The following is a 23,957-nucleotide window of genomic DNA, read 5'->3' on the forward strand; positions in this document are numbered from 1 at the left end:
CAGGGGAGGTCCCAGAAGACTGGAAAAGGGCAAACATAGTACCTATCTTTAAAAGGGGGAACAAAGAGGATTCAGGGAATTTTAGACCAATCAACCTAACTTCCATACTTGGAAAGATACTGGAACAAATTATTAAACAATCTATTTGTTAGCACCAGAGGCTAATAGGGTGATAAGTAATAGCCAACATTGGATTTGTCAAGAACAAATCATGTCAAACCCACCTAATTTCCTTCTTTGACAGGGTTACTGGCCTAGTGGCTAGGGGGAAAGTGGTAGCTGTGATTTATCTTGATTTTACTAAGGCTTTTGATACAGTCCCATAAGCAAACTAGGGAAATGTGGTCTAGACAAAATAACTATAAAGTGAGTGCACAACTGGTTGAAAAACTGTGTTCAAAGAGTAGTTATCAATGGTTCGCTGTTAAACTGGGGGAACATATTTAGATGGGATCCCACAGCCGTTTATTGTTGGGCTGATACTATTCAATATTTTCATTAGTGACTTGAATAATGGAATGGAGAGTGTACTTATAAAGTTTGCAAAAAAAGACTAATATAATTCTGGGGTGTATTAAAAGAACTGGTGTATGTAAGACACAGGACATGATCCACTCTACTGAGCAATGATGAGAACTCAGCTAGAGTGTTGTGTCCAGTTTTGGGCATCGTACTTTAGGAAAGATGTGGATAAACTGGAGAAAGTTCAGAGGAGAGCAACAAAAATGATAAAAAAGTTTCAAAAACCTGACCTGTGAGGAAAGGTTAAAAAAATTGGTCATGTTTAATCTTGAGAAAAGAAGATGGAGGGTGGACTGATGACAGTCTTCAAATGTGTTAAGAACTGTTATAAGAGGATGGTGCTCAATTGTTCTCAAATTTTGACAGAAGGTAAACAAATAGCAATCAGCTTAATCTCCTGCAAGAGAGATTAAGCTTAGATATTAGGAAACAGTTTCTAATTGTAAGGATAGTTAAATATTGGAATAGATTACCAAGGGAGGTTTTGGAATCCCTGTCATTGGAGGTTTTTAAGAACACGTTAGACAGACATCTATCAGGGATGGTTTAGTTATACTTGGTCACCAGAATAGCATGTTAAAGGCACACTGCCTTGTCTTCGCCAGCATGTTAGCACAGTAGTTAACACATATTCCAAACCCTAGTCTAGCCAAGCCATTGGAGTGAAGGTTCTATGTTCAGCCTTCACCAGGCATTTCCTGATTGTTAATTCTTTAGTCATACAGTCTCAGCAATCTCATCCATTAACAAAGGGGTACATCAGTGTATCAATCACAGGTGTGTAACCCTTCAGACAGGTGCCAATGGCAGCGACAAGGACCAAGTTCAATATGTCAAGGGGTCCTTTTCTAAAATAAAATGATGGCTCAAGCCCCCACCCAGAGCAGTATCCCTACTCCTGGCTCTGGGAAATTAAAATATAATATCCTTGGTCACCATACTAGTTGTTCTTGGGCATATGGAATCACAAATATCCTTTTATTTGGGGGACAAAGGGAAGACAAAAACAAAAACAAAAGAAGCACAATAAACCATGTATATTTACATATGATAAAGTAAGAAAAACCCAATCAGTGTGTTGGGAGTGTAGGCAACAACACAGTCGCAAGTATTAATTGCCTGGTTTGTTGAGGTTCAGAGCTCTTAGTCACAAACCAATCCTCACCCACAGGTACAATTATACTCTGGAATGTCAGGGGTTGGCTCTACCCTGCCTGTTTGCTGCAGTTCAGTGAAGGCCACAGCCACAGGTTCTACTCTAATTTGCAGCTACCTGTTCCAGTTCCATGGCTGGTTCAACTGGGCCTCACTATGAATTCAGCTCTGCACCACCACTGTCACTGGTTTGGTCCATTCCAGTCCTGCAAAATCACTCCATACAGCATTCAGAATCTAAACATGGGGCACCCAGAGCACATTAGAAGCCTTGGACAGAGGCCCTGTTCCCCAGGATAGCCCTGCTGGTCTCTAGAACAGGGATGTCTGCCCTCTTTTGTTGAGCCTGAATCCCATTCCCAAACCAGAGTCCACTCCCTTTAAACTCAGGGTGACCCACTTTCTCCAGGGTATATCTTGCACAACTCCTATGCCCTCTCACAAGTACAGTCACAGTAGCAATCCCTTTATATAATCAGAACACAGACAAACACCAAATAAAGCAGCAAAACAGCTATGGAATTGCAAGTAACATTATAATTCATGAAAAGAGGCTAGTCACAGCTGGCTCCCCTGCGTGCCTCCATTTCCCCTATAGTGGGAGCAGAGTTCCATCTCTCTACACCTTCTAGCTCTGGGATTTACAAGTGCAGAGAAGTACACTTATTTCCCAAAAAGAAAAGGAGTACCTGTGGCACCTCAGAGACTAACAAATTTATTTGAGCATAAGCTTTCATGAGCTACATGCATCCGATGAAGTGAGATGTAGCTCACGAAAGCTTATGCTCAAATAAATTGGTTAGTCTCTAAGGTGCCACAAGTACCCTTTTCTTTTTGCGGATACAGACTAAAATGGCTGCTACTCAAACTTATTTCCCAAAGTACATAATAAAAGTTAGAAAAATAAAGTTATGTATAAGTCATCATCATGCACTAAAGATCACGTTACGGTAGAAGATTCATATAGTTTGTTAAGCTAGACACTAGTAAGCATTTTAGCTTTATTTTTCTTGTAACCATTTCTGACTTTTGTGCCTCATTGCTTGTACTCATTTAAAATCTCTTTGTAGTTAATAAACTTGTTTGATCTAATCCAGTGTGTTTAAATTGAAATGTCTGGGTAACTCTATTTAAGATAATAAGCTGCTATATTATTCCCTTAAGGAATCATAGACTTGAAATATTTGTACTGTCCAGGAGAGGGCTGGGTAGTAGAGGACATACATTTCCAGGGGAAGATCCAGGACTCGGGGTGTGTTGGGGTCACACTGCAGTATAACCAAGGCTGATGAGAGCCATGTGTAGCTGGCAGGCTGCAGTTACACACAGACACTCAGGGTGTGGCTTGCAAGCTGGAAGCCTGTTTGTGAGTGGCTGTTTGTGTGGGAGCTACTACAGCAAGGTATTGTAAAGGGCACCCAAGGTTGCAAGGCAGGGGTGACACAGCCTCCAACTATTCTGTCTTGTGCCCCACTATGTCACACTTGTCTACAACTAATATGAAGTAATACCTGATAATGGAACTAGACTGAGGAATAAACAAGATTTTGCAATTATTTTTTTCTTTACATGAATTTCAGTTTTAAGATACACATTTTTTGTCAGCGAGTTGCTGTAATAGTAACCTTCCCTAATGACAATGTTGCTTTGCTATCTACCTTGAAGCATCAGCTTGTAAATTTACTTTGAAACAATCATGTTTGAAAATTCACAGTAGAGAATCTGAATTCATCTAAGAATGGTAAAAAAGGTGCATTCCAGGAGACTAGAAACCAAGAAAGAGTGGGATGGGAAGCTCGTGTGTCTAATAAGGGAGGGAGTAGCTAAATATCTGAGGTATGACAGTAATTCACCACTAAAATGACTTAATTTATGGAATCGGACATTTCCATCAGCTAAAGTTCTTGGCTTGAAAATGAATGCAGCAAGTTCCGTTTCAGAAAGATCATCATCCAAAAGTGAACCACCAACTAAGAGCGTGATCCAAAGTTGCTGAAGCCAATGAAAAGACTCCCAGTTACTTCAATGGGCATTCGGAGCAGGCCTAAGACAGGCAGCAGCATTAAGCAGGGATAAAATTCCCTTAACTAGTTAGATGGATTAGATAGACTATGAAGGCACAGCACATGGTGCACCCTCCTTTTTAAAAGTTTCAGTTTGCAGCCAGACCATCTCAAGGCATTATCTCATTAACCTAATCTTCTTCTTACTGGATGCGGAGCTTGCCAAGCCAATTAGATCTAATAAAAGTGTTTCTTTTATTAGAGCACATTGGGCTCACTACTTAGGTAAGTGATCTCTAGGGGAAACCTCGCTGCTGCATGACTTAGTGATGACAATTCAGTAGATATCAAGGTCCGATCTGAGTGATCACTGATCCAGTGCCCCAGCCTGGTGTTCGAGATCACTGTGCTGCTGGAGGTTCCATCTCTCAAATGAAACTTAAAATTAAGATCCTGATCACTTGTAGTTATTAAAAATCCCCTGGCACTTTTTATAACAGTAGGTGTGTGACCCTCAGTGTCCTAGCACATTCTAACTCGGGCAGTACATTCTACCTGTTTGCAAAGAACTTTGAGATCCATCTAGATGAAAGTTACTATGTAGATTTTAAGGCCAGAAGGGAGCACTATGATCATCTCATCTGACCTGCAGAACGCAGGCCGTAGCCTTTCACCAAATGGTTCGTGCATCAAGACCATCACTTTTAGTTGAGCTAAAAAAGTATCTTGCTATGTAAGATCATGATCATCTAGTGAGCAATATGCTCTTATTTTTAATGCACAGAAGTTAACAAGCTAATTCTTCATAAATGAAAATGAGGTAAGTGCAGAAGAACACTGCAAACATGGACTTTCAAACATTGTGGAAGGTGGAGTCAGCAAAGCTATCAGCCAAGCTGCTTGTGGCTCTCAACAAGGTGCTAAAGAACAATGGTGGAAGCAGGGATGTCATGCAAAAAGAAGCTATGATAAGGCTGGTTCGAAAGGGCAAGTGAGTCCTCCATCATGGTCTATCTTCTGCTCCCTTATCCTTATGCTCCATCTTTATTCCCTTCCCCCCCATTTCCTGCATTTCACACCACTAATGCACTATGTATGAACTAGCAGGTAAGCTAAAGTGTCTAGAATCTCAGTCTCTGAAGCAGTCTGGGCCAGTACTTCCACAATCCTATAATTTAATAAAATGTTGCTTTGCTGCTAAGGGGAAAGCAGAGAATAACATGGGAAGTGGACAGAAGAATGGAGTACAGAGTGTTTGCCTGGTTGCTAGGTTGAGGAAGGAATTTCAGGGTGGAACAAGCTCTCCATTCCTTAAGTCCCAGTGGTATAATCTTTTGGTCAGAAAGAATATTGTGCATACCTAGAATCTCTACAAGGTGGTAGAATTAGCAATGCAAACTCAACCATACTGCAGCCAACTGTGACCACAATTACTGGTATGTGTGACCCCATTACTACACACTGTGGCCACAAAGTAAGATGAGGACACAAGCTGACAAGTTTAATATTGATAGCCTCACAGAATGGGCTTTCCCAGCTCGTAAGCCACTGTAAGAAAAATTGCTTTCATTATGTTTACAGCTGGATACACAGTATGAACACTCCCCCTTTAGTGATGCTAATGCACAAGCCCTTCCCTAAAAGTACAGAGTCCTGGTCTCCATTTTGGAAATTTTCAGTCCAGTGAATGGAGAGAGTTATGGTCAAATGCAAGTAAATCAGACTGCTGGAGATCAAACCGCTTGCTAGACCTGGTGATCCAACAATAATTTCCAGTAACCCCAACAATGGTACCCACCATTGTCAGGCACTTTGGTGTGGCCTGCCTGTGGTGGGGCTCACTCACCCTAACAGTGCCCCCTTGCATTGGTGCAGCATTTTGTTACTATCTTCAGCTCCAGCAGCTGCTGTAGGCCACCTGCCTCTGGTGCCAGGCCATCTGGGGCTCAGACCTTCAGCTAAGTCACCTAAGTTCAGACCGCAGCCAGAATATCATAAATAAGTCCAAATGAAACTGAACAATTCTTCTGCCCCCTTGGGCTACCAAAACCTTCTCTTACAAACCTTAACTTAGGGCTTCCCTTGCAGGAGCCTACATTGTCCTGCAGTACACTATCTCCATTGTCTCTGTCTGTTACTCTAGCCCTGAGCTTCTCTCAACCACAGAGACCTGGCTCCTCTCCAGTCTACTTATTATGGCTTAGCTCCACCCCCTGGCCGAGAGCCAATTAGCTACTCACCTCCCCAGATGCAAAGCATGACTAATTAGATGCAGGTGATGGAGGTTAAGGCCCAGAAGTGCTCTTAGCATGAGGAAGGCTTGTCTGTGCCTGCCAGGGGTCTGCTCCCTTACTCTCCCAGCCCTGGGCATCACAAGATTCCCCCCGCCACGGGGCTCTGCTGTCCCTCATACATGTTAGTGACAGGACTCTAACCCCCCAGTCCTCCAAACAGCCACCTGGGAGTATTCAGCCCCTTATCCACTGGATACTCATAGAATTACCACCGCTTGCTAGTTACACCTTAGCCCCCAGCTCCGCTTAACATACAGCACTTAGATGGGTTTGTAATGAAAATGAAAATAAGTTTGTTTACCAAAGAAGAGAGATTAAAATGCTTAGCAACCAGAAATATTGGGAACAAAGAGCTACATATAAAATAAAATCATAACACACATGCTGGAGCTTAAACTTGACTAACAAGATGCCCTCTTGTATAATATGGTACTGTTTACCCAAAGTCCTTCTCACAGCATTTTTCAGCCAAGATGGCTGGGAGTAGGATCCCCCTTTCATGAGAACAATCCCAATGTCAGCTTGTCTGCCCCAGAAGAAGGATGCCAGGGCATACTTCTGCACCCGTAGCTATATTAAAGTAGTCCTTTTTTCTTTACCTGTAAACAGGGCTCCCTCCCCCCCGCATTCACCTCTTCCTGTTAATTTCGTCTTTGGAAGCACCCTTCAATCTCTTCATTAGCATTTGACTCAATATGCAAATTGACTTCCATTGTAAGACATACCACACACAATCGTCAGCTAGGGAGGTAATTGTCTCCCGCCTCCTGCCTGGTGGGACCTGCCTTAGGTCACCCAGCGGCAGTGTGCCTTATCTTTAACTAGACAACCTTAGGAACATAATTTCCAATATATATACAAATCTCCTTCCATATTATCCACACACACTTTTCTCAAAGATTATGATGACAAGCATGACACTGGCGTTCAGTAGAAACCTTCCATGAAGTCTTTGGTGAACTAGATCACATGCAGGGGACCCCTATAGCCCTTACACATCCCCGTGCCCTCTGCCAGTTGGCATCAAGAGGTCCTTGGGTCACACAGATCAAACAGCTCCCAGAGGCTGGTGGTCCATCAATATTTCCCAGCATTCATTCATTATAGTGCCAAGACATTTCAGCTCTTTTAAAGCCTGGTTGTAGTGCACAAACACAGGCATACAGTTGCTTCATATTTGGGCTGCACAAGGAAATTCAGGGACCTAAAGTGGAGAATATTTCTAAAAATCCTCTTTCTCTCTCCTGTGGGGATTTATTTCTCTCTCTCCCTTTTAAATATCACTGTGGAATATAGTCAACCCCTTGAATGTCTGAGGGACGCACAAGAGGATTGGGGTAGATGGGGATTTTTTTTCCCCGAGACCAATTTTTCCTCAATCAATAGCTACTTTTTCTTCTTCTTTTTTTTTTTATTCCCTTTGTTTTCAGACTCAGGAAGCTCTAAATTCTTCAGCCCAGGATCTGTCTAAACCAGAGTTGAAAATAGAGACTGTTGCCCTTGTGATTAGAACAACATCAGTCTTTCACTCGAAAGAAACAGTTACTGGGAAAATCCAGGCGACAGTTTGGAGCAGTCTTTGGTGGATTTGTCTTTAATGTGTGGGGAAAGGCATGGTCTCATTTATAGAATGGTAACTGGTATTAACTGATGTCTGGAAATGTCAAACCTATTAACATGAAATACTAAACTCATGTGAAATAAGCACTATAATGGCCCATCTAGTTAACTCCTTGAATGTGTTTCGGACCATATTGCACGCTAGGATTTAAACAAAACAAAACAAAAAAACCGCTTGGTACTCAACAATAGTGCTCGCTTTACAGCTGACCCTTGTGTGTTTTCCAAAGTCCTTAAGCCTGCAGTTTTCAGAGTCGCTGTCTCCATGGATTTATGAGGTGTTTCCAATAATACTGCTTTCCCACCGCCCCCTCCTTTTCTGTACCCCTTACCCCTATATCTGAGGTACTTTAACGGCACATATTTACAGATCTGGGTAATGGAATCGAGACACACATAACTTCTGGACTCAAAGAATGTGTCGTGACAATCTCCCCATGGACTTAGTACCCTAGTGGCCTACTAATGTGCCCTGGAGATAGTTGATGTCAAATGGAGAAGGGAGGAAAACAGTCCAAGGAAAGGTTACAGCCAACAAGGTGTAAAGGCATCCCTCACCGTGTTTTGGTTATGACTGAGTGCTGAGCTTTCAATACATTTTGATAAGAAACAGGGCCTTTTCCTTCCAGGAGGGACTGGCTAGGAGCTGCAGTAGACAAAGCAGGAATTTAAACGCTGTTAACCCACAGCCTGTGATATACTGGTAGCAATGATACTTGATAGCCCACTCCCTGAAGCCCTTGTTAATTTAAGCCACCCACAGTGAATGCATTCACATAAAAAAACCCCCAAACCCTATAGATTCCTTGTCACTAAATACCTTTGTTAATTGTAAAAGCTGTCTGGTGATGACGGTGCCCTTCAGGAAACATTCCATCTAGCCCTTCACAGAAAGGGCAGCTGTACAACATACCCTTTGGATTGTTCTCATGTGCTTGGTTTCTGAAACACCATGAAACAGGCAGGCAAAACAAACTAGCCAGCCAAAAAGCACAGGAGAGAAGATGACTAAGGGCAGAGTGCCGCAGACATTTAAGCCCTTAACTTTACTCCCATGAATAATCCCACAGAAGATTGGGGTAACGTTACTTCTGTGCATGCTTGCAGGCCTGGTCCCCAAGAGAGCACATTTTACTCATTTATGATCTAACATATGTAACATTTTTTTAAATAGCCTTTATGATGTCACAGAGTGACTGAAATCCTGAGGGGCCATTATTATATGGTACTCTGGAATAGGCAGGTTATCAAGCTACTCTAGCGATCAAAGCAAAGAGCTGGGAGTCAGGGATTCTGGATTCTCTTTTCATTGATTGACTGTTTGATTGACCTTGGGGATATACATTTGTATCTGTGACCCTCAAAAGTTTGGGGACCACTGTCCTAGAGCATCTCTTTTAGAACATCCAATCTTGATTTAAAATGCTCAGTAATGGAGAATCTACCACACCCGTTGGTAAATAGTTCCAACAGTTAATTACCCTCACTGTTAAAAATTTACACCTTATATCCTGTCTGAATTTGTCTAACTTCAACTTCCAGCCATTGGATTGTGTTACACCTTTCTCTGTTAGACTGAAGAGCCCATTATCAAATATTTGTTCTCCATGTAGATACTTCTAGACTGTAATAAAGTCTCCCCTTAGACTTCTCTTTATTAAGCTAAATACATAGAGCTCCTTGAGTCTATCACTTTAAGGCATGTTTTCTAAACATTCTAGTGGCTCTTCTCTCAATCCTCTCCAATTTATCAACATCCTTCTTGAATGGTGGGCACAAGAACTGGACTGAATATTCCAGGAGCAGTCATACCAGTGCCAAATACAGATGTAAAATAACCTCTCTATTCCTCATCAAGACTCCCATTGATGCAGTCCTTTAGCTCTGTTGGCCACAGCACCACATTAGGAGCTCATATTCAGCTGGTTATCCTGGGAACCAGTGCCCCAGAAAAAGATTTGGAGGTCATGACAGAGTCCTCAACCACATAAACATGGCCTACACTCTTTGTTCATAGATATATCATTTACATTTAGCTGTATTAAAATGCATATTGTTGGCTTGTGCCCAGTTTATCAAGAGATCCAGATGGCTCCGTGATAGTGACCTGTCCTGTTCATTATTTACCACTCCCTCAATTTTTGTGCCATTTGCAAATGTTATCAGTGGTGGTTTTATGTTTTCTTCCAGGTCATTTGTAAAAATGTTTAATAGTGTAGTAATCCCTGCAAGACCCCACTAGAACACACCCACTCAATGATGATTCCTTGTCTACAGTTACATTTGGAGACTTATTAGTTAATAAGCTTTTAATCCATTTAACGTGTACCATGTTAATTTTATAGCGTTCTAGTTTTTTCAATGAAAATGTCATGTTAAATGCCTTATGGAAGTCTAAGCATCTTGCATCAACACTATTACCTTTATCAACCAAAGTTATAATCTCATCAAAAAAGTTATCAAGGTAGTGTGACAGGATCAATTTCCAAAAACTTATTTTGTTTGGTATTAATTATATTACCATCCTTTAATTCTTTATTAATTAAGTCCCATATTATCCTCTCCATTATTTTGCCCATGCTTGATGTCAGGCCTATAATTTACCCTTTTAAAATATTGGCACAACATTAGCTTTCTTCCAGTCTTCTGGAACTTCCCCAGTATTCTAAGACTTATTGAAAAACAAAATTACAGGTCCAGCAAGCTCCTCAGCCAGCTCTTTTAAAAGTCTTGGATGCAAGTAATCTGAATCTGCTGATTTAAAAATGTCTAATTTTAGTAGCTGCTGTTTAACATCCTCCTGAGACACTAATGGCATGGAAAGAGTGCTGTCACCATATGAGACTACAGCGTCGGTTTTATTCCCCAAATACAGAAGTATTTATTGAACATGTCTGCCTTTTCTGCATTATTATTGATAGCTCTACTTCAGTGCTGCTGGCTAGGGCCCTCATACACCTTTGCAAGGTATTGTACAGTTGGATTAGCTTAAACATCTGCCATCTGGAATAAATATATTAATGGATAAAAAACAGTTCCAACACAGTGCAATGTGTTTTGGTTCTTTGATTCTCTAGCACAAGCCAGCCATTACTTAAAAAAAAAAAAAGCCCAGATTCCAGAGCTGTAAAGTGACTACAGTGCTGGCATTGGTATAACATTTGGTGATTAATAGTCTTGCTTAGAAAAGTTTACAAATGTGTAGTAGAGTTCTATTCAGCAAGAGTTGCATAAAACTGATCTCTTCAAAACGAGCTTAACAGGAGTCAGCGGGAGCCAAGCATCCCAAAAGTGGTTCTCAGTATCGTGCAGGATCAGGCCCAGAAAAAACCTATGCCACTGGACTTCTCAGGTCCCATCCCAGAACCATGAAAGAACATCATGGGGGGAGGGATAGCTCAGTGGTTTGAGCATTGGCCTGCTAAACCCAGGGTTGTGAGTTCAATCCTTGAGGGGGCCATTTAGGGATCTGGGGCAAAAATTGGGGATTGGTCCTGCTTCAAGCAGGGGGTTGGACTAGATGACCTCCTGAGGTCCCTTCCAACCCTAACCTTCTATGATTCTATGATCTGCATCTATATAATCTCTTGAAATCCTTGGGTCCAATTCACCATTGCCCTGCTGCATTTTGTATAGTAATTTACAAAGTGAATGTAAAAAGATGTCTATGCTGGGTTTGTACCATTCCTATTTGATAACATTTTCCACTCACTTTGCACTGCACAGGGTAAGGTAAATATCAAAGAGTTTCTACCACATATTGGCTGAGTGTTACAAATTTGGGGCAGACGCAGCTTGGCTGAGCATCTATACAATAGGCACGTATCTTTTCCGCCAAATCGTGAAAGGGACACTGTTTCTTGGACTCGACACCCCATGTTGGAAAAGAGACAGGACAAAAGGTGCCAAAAAGCTCTGCCTTCTACAAGCTGGACAGGTACGCATCCTTGCTATTCATAGTGGTGGCTGGGTCATAGAAAATGCATTTCTGATGTAAATTAGCCTCAATCCTTAGGCTACTCTTTAAGTTTCACTGTCCCTTTGCAATTTCGGGCCAAAACCTACTACTAAACATAGGCCCTTTTGCCATGAGTAACCAGTGACTTCAGTTGTGCTCTTCACCGAAGCAGGCATTATACTCTGTAATAAAGGGCCCTATCTGCGAACCTTAGGCAATAAAAAGGGATCCTTCTTCCAAATGACATTGCCCACTTAACAACAAATGTGCTAGTCAGTATTATTAATACAAATGGATCATACTTCAGCTAAGAACCTATTTCTATAAATCATCAGCTGGTAGGAATCTTTACAGTGAAGTATCTCCACAGAAGCTCCCAGCTGCCCTAAGATAGGGAAATCAAATGTAGGGCTAGTCCACACCAGCACTTAAGTCAATGTAGCTTAGGTCACTGAGAGGTGTGAAAAAGATACTCCCCGGAGTGACATAAGTTACATCCACCTAAGTACTTTCCAGACCAGCGCTACATCCCTGGGCAACACTCTCCCACTGACATAGCTTCCGCCTCTCACGGAGGTGGAGTAATTCAGCTGACAGGAGAGTGCTTTCACGTCAGCATAGTGCGTCGTCTTCAGATGCGCTACAGCTGAACCGGGGCAGCTGCCCCCATGTAGCGCGGTAGCATAGACTCGCCCTTAGATGCTACATAGCTGACTCTGTTTAACTGTCCACATGTAGGGTAGTCTGAATGGAACTCTTTGAATCACAAACTTTCATATCTTTGGCAAATGGAAAAGCAGGCATTCAGGACATGATGAATGTAGTGTGAATTGTATTATAATTGGAAATAAGTTGTCTATTGCCCTGTACTGGGTGAAATAACAGGAAGGATTAGAATAGCCGTGCTGAAAAAGCTCACACCCTACTTGCATGATTTTTCCTAACATTTTAAACTCATGCCACAGAATCAGCAATATTCTGCTAACAGAAGTTTACCTATAATAAATTCAAAGAGCCATTAATAAGAATGTAACAGAACAAAAACAAAACTCTTATTTTTGAGTAGCAAAAGAAAGATCTAAACAACAACAACAACAACAAATAAAAAAGAAATGCATGGCAAACAACAGCTGTACTATTTCAATTACCTAGGCCTATATGGGTATGTCTACACAGCAGTTAAACACCTGTTGACTTGAGCTCAGGCTGTGGAGCTGTAAAATTGCTTTGTAGACGTTTGGGATCAGACTGGTGCCCAGGTTTTGGGACCCCTCCCTCCCCAGACCTCCCATTCCAGCACCATCCTGAATGTCTACACAGCAATTTTACAGCCCCGCAGCCCGAGTCAGCTGACCCGGGCTGGCCACAGATGTTTAACTGCTGTGTAGAAACGCCCAAAGAATCCCAAGAAATCATGGCAGTGAAGCCAACATTCGCATGAAGATGGGCCTCAGAAGTCCCCATTTACCTTTCAGCCTCTCAGATATAGAGTAGATGTGTAGAGGTATGCCACAGAGAGAATTTAGCACTAAAGACAAATTAGCAAACAGCAGCATGCTGCAATTAGATAATTAGAGTAACATTTACAAAGCTGGTTATTTGGAGAAAAAAAAATATTGACGGGGCCCAGGCTAGATCCATCTGAAAGGATAATTTTCCAAATCTGGGTGTTAGTAAGCAGATCCTTTACTAATGGGCCTGTTTGTCCTCAGTCCCCTCCAAAGCAAGGGTTTGTAATTATATGCACAATCAAAGCCTCTGTATCATATTACAAGTAGCATTACTGTCAGACTACGGCCTCTTTTAAAAAACACTATTTTTCCAGAAATGTTTATTTTAAATTTAGAGTTGTTATTGTTATTTCTGCTTGGTGGGTTAAGAAGGATTTTCTTTCCTCTGCACCGAGGTTGAAAATTCCTGGAAAGCCATGACAATATTCGGCATTCATGATTACGCAGACAGACATATTTCATGAAAATTGCATAGACTTTTAATACAGAATTATGAATGAGCTCTAATGTTGAAATTAAATTGCTTTTCAGAACGTATTTAACATATTTCCATTTGGCAACCTTGGGGTGTCTTTTCAATAACAGCGATTACTAAGGATAGGCTATATTTTTTTTTTTATGAAAACATTTGTTCAGAGTGGACAAGACTTCCTGAAAAATGTTGTACATCTTCATGGCTGACATTGCAGTTGTTTTGAATTAGCTTCCACCACCCCACCATGTTTCACCATATAAGTCGCCATGTGCATCTTCAAACAAACCTAGAGACTTTCCTCAGAAGTTTCTGCACGGTAACCTAAGCTCAGATGTGAAAATAATTTGTGAGTTGGAAGTAAATATATAGTCCAAGTTATCCCATTACTCAGAAAGTATAAATAATCTTAGCTAATATCAAGCTTTTTTTAAGGCAGTGATTTTCTCAGCTGATTCCAAGGGATTCTGTATTACCTTGTGAACAATCCCAAATTTACTCTTTTCCTGGCCTCATACAACAGACTGCTTGGTCCACTAATCCTGATAAGAACAAGCTGTTTGATTCCTGAATTGAGTGGAATAGAGTTCAGATTTACCTTTGCATAATGCTAAACACATTGTGATTATACATTACACAGTATACACAGGGAAATATGTGCATTTGGTAAACCAATGTCTGAGACTTACCTTTGGGCTTTGCCTGAAACAGCAGCTTGTCTGTGTCTGGGGGATGGGGGGAGGGGAAAGGAGGGGGGTACATTTAGGTGAGATTCCCTCAGATGGACGGTTTAGTAAACTCTATGGTTTACCCCTTATTTCTGGGGCCTTGTTCTCAAACAAGTGGCCAGGTTTTATATTTCTTTTTCAGAAATGGCTATGGAAAGTTTTTGTTCATTCATTTAGAAATGTATCCAGTAAGCTAGAGATCAAGATGGCTGAGCAGCAGTTTTGCAGACTACATGGTGCTTTCACTTGCTGACGTTGCCTTTTGTTCATGTTGACTGGCAGCCACTTGGACCACTTGGAATGCTGCACTTTGTTGAATGTGGGCTTCTACTCGCACTCACATGGGTGCAAATCAGAAGTAAGGCCATAGAAATCAGGTGGGTTATGCCAGTATAAAAATGATATAAATGAGAGATGGACAAGTCCCTTAACTGCAGGGTAAGCAAGTTTGATAGTTCTAATCTATCTAATTTCATCACAGGGCAAAAAATATATTTATTTGATGCACTTGGTAGAAATGATATTTTCAAATGTAAACCAATAGCCCACTAGTAGTATGGATCACTTACTTCTACTGAATAGTAACAGAACTGCTCACCCCATGAGTCACAGACCAAATGGATTAGCTAAGAAAGGATTGGGTCACCTAAAACTGTTTTGCACGACTGCTCTGGTCATAAACATTTATCTGCTGATTCTTCTTTTTCTTTCAAATGACAAGAGAGGCGATGAGCAATGTTCAAATATCCAGGCTCCGTTTAGTGAGGTGTAATCTGCTGATTAAATAGCAATAGAGGAAAATGCTTTTATTGTCGTCATCTATGGCAATTTTAGCTTCTGGACTGAAGACAGGGAGGAATAAAACAACACAAAGTCACACACACATTTGTACTGCATTATTTACTCACACATTTGTACTGCATTATTTACTCACATTTATTACTGATGGAATTAGCTGGAGATGTACGCTCACCAACTCTGCATCAAGAAGTAGCATAGGCATTGATACCGGAGCCTGTCCGTTCCACTGTAGCAGTGTTCAAATATGGCAATTCCTATATTCCTACAACTCAGCCAGTTGGTAACCCAGACCCAATGCCATGTGACTCACCTGACTAACCTCATTCTGGCAACCTGGCTCGAAACATGCAATAAGAATGAAAACCTGTGTGTGAAAGTGTCTGTCAGCCAACAGTGACTTTTTCTGGGTCACGATATAGCAGCATTTTAACAAATTTGCTTCTTCAGCAGCACAACAAAATTCACAACCGAGAAAGAAAGCCATTTTGAAAAAAATCTCTGCATTCTATTTCACCCATGTCTAGGGTGTAACAAAACCTACTGGTTAGTTTTGAGTTTTATGTGGAGGGAAAAAGATGGCCCCTTTGTGACCAATATGCTTTCAGACGCAGGCATTGTATCCCACTACTGGGCACAGCTTCACCCTTTGGAATCTCTTTCCACTAGAAACGTCAGCTGTAGCCAATACATATTTACCCAGCTCACTTGAGGATAACTCCTGCAGGACCCCTGCACGGATTGAAGTATTTGATGTTCATGGAGGGAGAATACCAAATATTATTCCCCTTGGACGGACGTCATTCAGCTGTTGGACTCGCTCCCTTCATGTCACGGTGTCACTAGGGATGAATGAAGCCGCCTTTTGGCCGGGTCAGTGTTTGGTTTAGAATGTTAGGTTTGGTGTAGCAATTCAGGCACCGCCCACCACCTCTGCCCTCATTTTTCAATGCAAACAGGCGCCGGCGTCTCGTGACCTAAACAGCCACAAGAGTCTGCCCTTGAAAAACACAAACAATGTTATTTTAAACGAAAGGGCTCTCTGCTTCTACCTGCATCTTCTGGGGAACCACTGCCCTCCCCCTGCAGGATGTAAGCATTGGTCACCCACTTCAGTGGAAGCTACCAGGACCCTGGGGCTCTAAAGGGGAGAATAGGACCTTTGGTGCCTTCCCACCACCCACTAATCTTATCTATCTCAGCGGGGGCAATTGTGCTCTCACTGGGGTCAATGGCAAAACTCCCACTGACTTCAAACTGCACCAGGATCAGTCTCTCAATCAGTAAATTCTCAGCTATCCTTTGTCACTCATTCTGTTGGGTGATGATATTTACTACGTATGCACAGACCTGTTCTTGCACATACCACTCCAAGTAACAATTTATTGGACAATGGGTTTGAACTGGCAAAACACTAAAAGGACACAATGGCAGAGAAAAACTAGCTGATGAACAGAGAGGACACTGAATTCATTCTGCAACTTCTGACCGCTCAGGTCATTGCTAGCCCACAAAACTATATTCAGTGACCTGGAGACAGATGGCTAGAAATTCCTTAGATTAGGATTGGGATAATATGATAGGTTTTTTGATGTCCTGTGCAACATTTGAGTCTGCAAAACATGTGGGAACCTATTGTAACTGTGAAAGCCTGTATTGACATACAAAGGGGCAGGGATGTACAAATGGGGTAACGGTACCTGCAAAAAGATTGCTCAGGCAGTTGTTTGCCTAGAAAAATGCAGAATTTCATGAATAAAAACGGATGGCATGCATTTTGTATGGCACAGGAATTTGTTGAGAACTTGGTCCACTATTTTTAGAATGGTTATGCCCCATAGCTCATACACTGGCTAGATCTCTGAGATGCTGGGCCTACATATGCTATGGGTGGGATTTTCAAAAGCAATTAAGAATTAGGCACCCGACTCCCATTGAAAGTTTTCAAAAGATTTTCTCTTAGGTGCTTTTGAAAATCTCAATCAATTGGCCTGACTCTCCATTCCATTGTACCAGGTTTACATGAGCTTAACTCCTGGCATAAAACTGATGCAACGGAGTGGAAAAACTAAGACTTGTATTTTTGTAAATTATTTCAGAGGCTTATATTGTTTTATGTTTTGAGTGATTTTAGAGCTCATGGTAAGGTTGGAAATCCTTCTCATGTAAGAATCATAGAAGATCAGGGTTGGAAGGGACCTCAGGAGGTCATCTAGTCCAACCCCCTGCTCAAAGCAGGACCAATCCCCAATTTTTGCCCAAGATCCCTAAATGGCCGCGGGGGAAGGAGACCAAAGCCCTGAGGTAAGTGGGGAAGTGGGATACCAGGAGGAAGCACGAGCAGGAGTGCGTGAGAGGGGAGGGCTCCTGCCTCATACTGAGAAAGAGGGGCGATCAGCAGGTTATCTCAAGTGTCTATACACAAATGCATGAAGCCTGGGAAACAATCAGGGAGAACTGGAAGTCCTGGCACAGTGAAGGAATTTTGATGTGATTGGAATAACAGAGACTTGGTGGGATAACTCACATGACTGGAGTACTGTCATGGATGGATATAAGCTGTTCAGGAAGGACAGGCAGGGAAGAAAAGGTGGGGGAGTTGCACTGTATGTAAGAGAGCAGTATGACTGCTCAGAGCTCAAGTATGAAACTGCAGAAAAACCTGAGAGTCTCTGGATTAAGTTTAGAAGTGTGAGCAACAAGGTGATGTTGTGGTGGGAGTCTACTACAGACCACCGGACCAGGGGGATGAGGTGGACGAGCCTTTCTTCCGGCAACTAATATAAGTTACTAGATCACAGGCCCTGGTTCTCATGGGAGACTTCAATCACCCTGATATCTGCTTGGAGAGCAATACAGCGGTGCACAGACAATCCAGGAAGTTTTTGGAAAGGGTAGGGGACAATTTCCTGGTGCAAGTGCTGGAGGAACCAACTAGGGGCAGAGCTCTTCTTGACCTGCTGCTCACAAACCGAGAAGAATTAGTAGGGGAAGCTAAAGTGGATGGGAACCTGGGATGCAGTGACCATGAGATGGTCGAGTTCAGGATCCTGACACAAGGAAGAAAGGAAAGCAGCAGAATATGGACCCTGGACCTCAGAAAAGCAGACTTTGACTCCCTCAGGGAACTGATGGGCAAGATCCCTTGGGAGAATAACATGAGGGGGAAAGGAGTCCAGGAGAGCTGGCTGCATTTTAAAGAATCCTTATTGAGGTTACAGGGACAAACCATCCCGATGTGTAGAAAGAATAGTAAATATGGCAGGCAACCAGCTTGGCTTAACAGTGAAATCCTTGCTGATCTTAAATACAGAAAAGAAGCTTACAAGAAGTGGAAGATTGGACAAATGACCAGGGATGAATATAAAAATATTGCTCGGGCATGCAGGAGTGAGTGATATCAGGAAGGCCAATTCACACCTGGAGTTGCAGCTAGCAAGAGATATTAAGAGTAACAAGAAGGGTTTCTTCAGGTATGTTAGCAACAAGAAGAAAGCCAAGGAACGTGTGGGCCCCTTCCTGAATGAGGGAGGCAACCTAGTGACAGAGGATGTGGAAAAAGCTAATGTACTCAATGCTTTTTTTGCCTCTGTCTTCACGAACAAGGTCAGCTCCCAGACTACTGCACTGGGCAGCACAGCATGGGAGGAGGTGACCAGCCCTCTGTGGAGAAAGAAGTGGTTAGGGACTATTTAGAAAAGCTGGACGTGCACAAGTCCATGGGACTGGATGCGTTGCATCCGAAAGTGCTAAAGGAGTTGGCGGATGTGATTGCAGAGCCATTGGCCATTATCTTTGAAAACTCATGGCGATCGGGGGAAGTCCCAGACGACTGGAAAAAGGCTAATGTAGTGCCCATCTTTAAAAAAGGGAAGAAGGAGGATCCTGGGAACTACAGGCCAGTCAGCCTCACCTCAGTCCCTGGAAAAATCATGGAGCAGGTCCTCAAGGAATCAATTCTGAAGCACTTAGAGGAGAGGAAAGTGATCAGGAACAGTCAGCATGGATTCACCAAGGGCAAGTCATGCCTGACTAATCTAATTGCCTTCTATGACAAGATAATTGGTTCTGTGGCTCAACGGGTAGTGATCAATGGCTCCATGTCTAGTTGGCAGCCGGTATCAAGTGGAGTGCCCCAAGGGTCGGTCCTGGGGCCGGTTTTGTTCAATATCTTCATTAATGATCTGGAGCATAGTGTGGATTGCACCCTCAGCAAGTTTGCAGATGACACTAAACTGGGAGGAGAGGTAGATAGGCTGGAGGGTAGGGATAGGATACAAAGGGACCTAGACAAATTGGAGGACTGGGCCAAAAGAAATCTGATGAGGTTCAACAAGGACAAGTGCAGAGTCCTGCACTCAGGACGGAAGAATTCAATGCACCGCTACAGACTAGGCACCGAATGGCTAGGCGGCAGTTCTACAGAAAAGGACCTAGGGGTTACAGTGGACGAGAAGCTGGATATGAGTCAACAGTGTGCCCTTGTTGCCAAGAAGGCCAATGGCATTTTGGGATGTATAAGGGGCATTGCCAGCAGATTGAGGGACGTGATCGTTCCCCTCTATTTGACATTGGTGAGGCCTCATCTGGAGAACTGTGTCCAGTTTTGGGCCCCACACTACAAGAAGGATGTGGAAAGAGTCCAGCGGAGGGCAACAAAAATGATTAGGGAACTGGAACACATGACTTACGAGGAGCGGCTGAGGGAACTGGGATTGTTTAGTCTGCAGAAGAGAAGAATGAGGGGGGATTTGATAGCTGCTTTCAACTACCTAAAAGGGGGTTCCAAAGAGGATGGCTCTAGGCTGTTCTCAGTGGTAGCAGATGACAGAACAAGGAGTAATGGTCTCAAGTCGCAGTGGGGGAGGTTTAGGTTGGATATTAGGAAAAACTTTTTCACTAGGAGGGTGGTGAAACACTGGAATGCGTTACCTAGGGAGGTGGTGGAATCTCCTTCCTTTAGAAGTTTTTAAGGTCAGGCTTGACAAAGCCCCGGCTGGGATGATTTAATTGGGGATCGGTCCTGCTTTGAGCAGGGGGTTGGACTAGATGACCTCCTGAGGTCCCTTCCAACCCTGATATTCTATGATTCTAAGGCCTGTCTTTAGCCACAAAACAGGCACAGGATGAACAGTGTGAATGCAAATTTCCCCACTCTGCTACCACTGCTAGAGCAAAGGCAGTAGTTCAGTCTCTGTGCTCATTCAGTTCTTGGATTATTGGCTGAGGCTGCCAACGAGCAGGGTTATTGGGGTGGTGGGTTTGTAAAGTGGTGCCAAGACCAACTCATTTCACAAAGGCCAAAGAACAGCTATGAAATCATTGTGGATTTTGGCTATTACAGACACAGGCCAAAATTGAAGTGGTGTTCTAGAGGCGAAAGTGTCTCTATCCCAATACATACCTCCTCAATTATCCAGCCCCCAGGGGCATACTTTCATGGAAAGCAAAACTTGTTGCAGATAATTACAGATATTTTCCACACTGCCCAAGAGTTACACCTGACGATGTTCTCCAGATGTTCATGTATGTACAAAATGTACAATAATGTTGTTAACTGGATGAGAATGCCCAGACTACAAGAAGAGGGCTGCATGAAAAACAGCCTGGAAAAAACACGTTCTGAAAATATACTAGCCCAGGAACAAAATCTACTTGTCTTTCATTATCACTGTAAAAGTGGACATCTCTCACTTGTTTGTCAACAGCTACTTGCTCTAGGCAAGTGGGTTCATGAATTGTGGCATTGCTCTTTTAGGAACATTTAAGACAGACCTGATACAATATTTTGATCGCTAATATTTTTGGGAACAGGTATTTTTCCCCACCTGGGCAGACAGGATGTTTGTAGTTCTGTGCTTGGGATGTAACATGAAGCCACAGTTTTCAGTAGAGTTGCCAATTTCAATTGGACATATATCTGGAGATTTCATCACATGACATAATCTTTAATTAAAATGATTAATCTTTAATTCCTTGAGACTCCAGTACAATCCTGGAGGGTTGGCAACCCTAGTTTTCATATTTAAGTGAGAGAAAAAAATCCTTCACATTGGAGCTGCATTGACTTAAATGCTACCCGTCCAAAACCAACCAACCAAACGAAAAAGGAAAGAAAAAAGAAAAGAAAAGAAAAGAAAAGAAAAACTGCCAGTAGCTGAACATGAAAGTGGAAGAAAACGGATCTGTTGTCTTCAGCCAAAAAGAATTGCTTGTCTAATACAAGAGATTAGATTGCTGGTGTCATTCTCAGTGAAGCATTAAAAAACACCAAATCAGAAAGCCCTGTCTGAGATATCTGCAGACTGACATTTTTCCAAGTGTTTGAAAGCTGTCCAAGATGAACAGAAACAAGGATTTTTGAAACTAGAAGGCTTTTTTTTTTTTTTTTCTTTCCCATTTGTGGAACAACTTTTCTTTTACTATTGGCCTGGGTCGGTTAAGCAAAAGAAAGTCTGAAAAGTTTGACCAGAAGTGCTAGAAATTCCGTGAAGCAGGTTTGCAATTAGCCACACCCTAATACATTATTTCTGCTCAATTTGAATGGTTGGGTCCTGAGCCTGAAAACACATACACACGTGTAAGCATGCACATGATGGGAGCCTTATTGCTTAGGGAGTTAAGCACTTTTTACTGGATTGGTTGCCACTATAAGGACTACAGAAAGACTCACATCTGCACTATCTGTAAGTTTTCTGTCTAAACATCTTGGGTAGAAATATTACTTTCATTTATTTTAAAAATTTATTGTGAAAATAATACTAGTGTCAATTGTTACCAGATTCTTGATCTGAAAAGACTTACTGAGCATTCCTATAGACCTATTTTCTAATAATGGGGAGAAACAAGGTCAAAATGTCACACACATCATTCCCACTCAGCTACACAAAATGCTGAGTCAGATATTTTGCAGGTTTATTGTGAGCTCTGTAGAAGGCCTCATTTTAATAGTCAATAAACTTAACAAATATTAATTCAACTTTCCCACTGACCTAAGGAGCATTTCAACCTTGTTGTAGTGCATTGGGAAGCTAATGCATTTGTTCACGGTGCCAATCTTATCACACAAGGATCCAGATTATATTGTATCATGCCTGACTAGTCTAATTGCCTTCTATGACGAGATAACTGGCTCTGTGGATGAGGGGAAAGCAGTGGACGCGTTATTCCTTGACTTTAGCAAAACTTTTGACATGGTCTCCCACAGTATGCTTGCCAGTAAGTTAAAGAAGTATGGGCTGGATGAATGGACTATAAGGTGGGTAGAAAGCTGGCTAGATCGTCGGCCTCAACGGGTAGCGATCAATGGCTCCACGTCTAGTTGGCAGCCAGTATCAACTGGAGTGCCCCAAGGCAGTGGGACTGCCAAGAGTGGACGCTCTATAGAACTAGATCCAGTGAATTAAGAATGAGACTCTTTCCTATAGTAAGTAAATAACTATTAATCAGCGTGACGGGGTGTCCTGAACTCTGGTGAGTGCCTCCTGTTGGTTGGGAGTGGTGCTGCAATTTTCTTTTTCTCCTGGCACCCCTGTAGGGTGTTGACCTCATCAGGTGGGTCTTCAATGGCTCAGTCCTCCAGCTAAGTCACAGAGGCCACAATGCTACCTTTCCAGGTAACAAAGTGTTGGCCCTCTCCAAGGTCTTCAGCCCCATCTCCGGGCCTGTTTAAATTCCAGCCCCTTTCTCAGGCTTTTAGGACAGAGTTTTATCCCCTTCTCAGGGCTTAGGTCACTTGCCCAGTGTCTGGTGGGTGGATCTGGGCACACCCACTGGTCCAGATCCCAACCCATGGACCCTATAGACAGCAGCCACCTTCTCCTTCCCTTTAATAGTGGCTGCTGCTGCATTCCCTGGGGTGCTTCCCACTTGATCCCATCACCTTCAGCGGTTGCCTTAGGGTTACAATCCCTGGGTTCTCCCAGTCTGTGCCTTGTTCGAGCTCTTTTTATGTGAGCCTGCTGTGCTCTAATTGGCTGCTTCCTTGCAGCCTTTCTAGGCAGGTCTGAAGGATCCAGCTTCACTGCTCCTTTCCTGGGGTGGAGTGTGGTATGACTGCGAGGCCTCCAGCAGTGGGCCTCAAAGGGCCTGGTACACTCCATTACAAGGAACTATAGCATCAGCATCCACATTTATGTTTGTACAGCGCACAGCCACAGGCTGCCCCCCCACAAAACTGCAAGCCTCAGGCAGGTGTAGAATTCCCCCCCGCCCCCAATATAGAAGTCAGACTACGCCTATGGTACAGCACTTAGCGTAATGGGCGTGTCCTTCAGGTGCTACTGCGATATACATGTTAATTTATGCAGCAGAAAACCATAATTTGGTGAAAAGAGAGACAGAGACTTGCTGGTGCCATGGGCTAGGAGGCTAGACTTTTATCTGTAGTTTGAGATGGGCATTGTATTCCTCACTCCCTGTCCTAAAGCGGCAAGGAGTCTTGTTGGACTTTATCAAATAGCTTTTCCAAGTCACCGGACTGGTGGCTGCATTTCAGGTGCAGATAAAGTGATTCCTATTATTATCATCACGGTATTATATTAAGTTAATGGGAGTAGGGCCTTCCATTTATATACTGCCCTTTATCCTGACGGATCACAAAGCTTCTATGAAAACATCACTAACAGATCATTTTACATATGCAGCTGCAAGTACAGATAAAAGTTCAGTTCGTTCACCCACCTCATCTCACCCTCTCTTTCTTTTAAATGACTCTGCTATGGAAATACCTGTATAGATACCGATGCTACATCTACTGCATAGTTTCCTGAATGCATACGTTCCTTGCTGTATTAAGGCCCCCCACTGTAAGTGATTTCTCACACACTTTACGTATCTGATCCTATAGTTTAAATATTATATATGAATCTAAAATAAAATCAGATTCTCATATTTG

This window comes from Eretmochelys imbricata, chromosome 1, assembly GCF_965152235.1.
Source record: "Eretmochelys imbricata isolate rEreImb1 chromosome 1, rEreImb1.hap1, whole genome shotgun sequence".
In the NCBI taxonomy this organism is placed as follows: Eukaryota; Metazoa; Chordata; order Testudines; family Cheloniidae; genus Eretmochelys; species Eretmochelys imbricata.